Source organism: Mus pahari, chromosome 12, assembly GCF_900095145.1.
Source record: "Mus pahari chromosome 12, PAHARI_EIJ_v1.1, whole genome shotgun sequence".
Taxonomy (NCBI): domain Eukaryota; kingdom Metazoa; phylum Chordata; class Mammalia; order Rodentia; family Muridae; genus Mus; species Mus pahari.
In genome coordinates this window covers 44940740-44942697 of record NC_034601.1, presented here as the reverse complement: position 1 = coordinate 44942697, position 1958 = coordinate 44940740, and the positions used below count along the sequence as shown (strand labels likewise).

Sequence of the window (1958 nt, the reverse complement as noted above, 5' to 3'; positions counted from 1 at the left end):
TTCCTGCGCATGCCTGTGTGTGCATTCTGGGCCCCTGTCATCAAAGGATCGGGCTTCAGGCCAGGATTCTGAACCAAGTCCAGTGACTGAATTAATCAAGGAACAAAAGACCGTGGCGCAGGAAAGGGTGGGTGTAGAGAATGAAGTAGAGGCTCTGAAGCATTCGTGGAATTCTAACAAGGTAGAGAAATGGGGGAGAGGGGGGCTGAACGGAGAAGTGAGATGGGAGAGAATAGCAAGAGTGGGAAGGGTGAACAAAGTTATCTCAGTTACCCCAGCAGCACTGGGGCTGCCCTCCATGGGAAGATCTCGCTTCAATTCTTCATTTGCTTTGGTGACAGCGGTCTCTCCCGGTGGGCCACAGGAAATTTCAAAAACCACCCCTCCCAGCCCTCTCCCTCCTGTGGTCTCAAACTGGTGTGGAGGAAGGAAAAAGACTCGATAAAATTAGTTCCACTCTACACCACAGCTGCTTTTCTTCATAGAGATTTACTTTTGAACAAGTCGTTTTTTTTGTTGCTTCCAATTGCCATGGGCTTCAACTAGGGGTGAAGGGGGAGGACAGAGGCTGAGGAAAGGATTGTTTGGGAGGGTCCTGATGTAGCTTGTGGTAACAGGTGGCCCGGAGAACTGCTGACTGGAAGCTTTGACACAGCTGAACCGAAAGGCTTGACGAATGTTGACGCCTAACAGCTTGGACGAGGCATAGCTCAGGTACTCCCCGGGAACAGCTGTCTGCTTTTTAATTAGGTGAAGAAATGGGAACTAATTTTAAAAACATAATAAGGTAGAATAGAAAGGAATGATTTACTTCCATCCCATGTTATTGTTATAAACAGTTGGCAAAAAAAAACACCACACTGACCGAACCACTTGTCTCTCTGGAGGCTTTGCCCCGCCCCTTTCCCTCCCCACCCCCACCCCACCTCCCACACCCCCGTGGGGCTGGCTGGCCAGTGCTTCTCAGGATCTAGGGTTCACCCTAGTCACCTGGGGAGGCAGGAAAGATCCAGATTCTGATGTAGGATGTTTGTGGTGAGTTGAGACCCAGCCTAGCAAGCTCCAGGTGATGCCAATTCTACAGGGCTAGGGGGACACAGAACAGCAAGACTGTCAACCACGTGGCACTTGGGAATGCAAGCCCTGTACAAACAGTGTCAAGCCGTCAACCGACAGAAATGGTCTATTAGTGGGAGGATGAAAGCAAACTAAATGCTGATGAGATTTTAAAAGAAATTCAATGACTAAAGAAGTCATTAATATTAATGATTTTAAATTACTCTTGTGACCTCTCAGACTTCTGACCACACACCATGGGCTTAAAAGTACCCCATTACAATTATATCATAAATGACTCCGTGTATGAATATTTCAATTTCTGAGACCTTTAACTACAGCAAGGGTTTTTTTTTTCCTTCAACCAACAGAAGAAAAAAAGAGAGAAAGAGAGAGTCTTTAAATAATTAAATCCTGCAATTTACTCGCAAAGTTGAAGAAAGGCTCTCCCTCCTCCTTTGTAAAATGTTTAATTCAGAGGCATTATAAGTCAGAAGAAATTAAAGCAAAAGAAAAAAAGTCATGGGAATGCACTGCACAGAGAAAATGGGATGCAGGGGGAAAGAGCGAGGCTAATTCATCGTGTGTGCCATAGCTGATAGGAAAGATGTTTGAGAATACTAAACTGCTGTTTTCTATTCTCCCTGTAGCAGTGCCAACATCACTTCTACAGAGGAGAAAGTGAAAAGCGTTGGGAAGGAGGAGCGGGTCTGTACACGATGGAAGAGGGAACCTGGGAGCCTGGCTCTGGGAATTCTGAAAGAGGAAGAAAGGAGAAATTGCAGACACTGCCCGTTCTTCCCTTCAGCTAAGATGCAAAAGGGCCTATAAAAAGATGGCACCCGAGCCCCTCTGGCCCCATTTGTAACCGATGATTTAAACAGTTGTCACCACATCAGCCT

General features: G+C 46.3%; 1 long non-coding RNA gene across 1 annotated transcript; it reads right to left on the bottom strand.

Annotated features, from left to right (window-relative positions):
* Positions 1-470: 470 nt before the first annotated feature.
* LOC110329348 lies at positions 471-1142 on the bottom strand. The gene is made up of 2 exons (XR_002380918.1): positions 991-1142; positions 471-738 (listed from the first exon to the last, which is right to left on the bottom strand). It is a non-coding gene; the product is annotated as an uncharacterized LOC110329348 (long non-coding RNA).
* Positions 1143-1958: the final 816 nt, after the last annotated feature.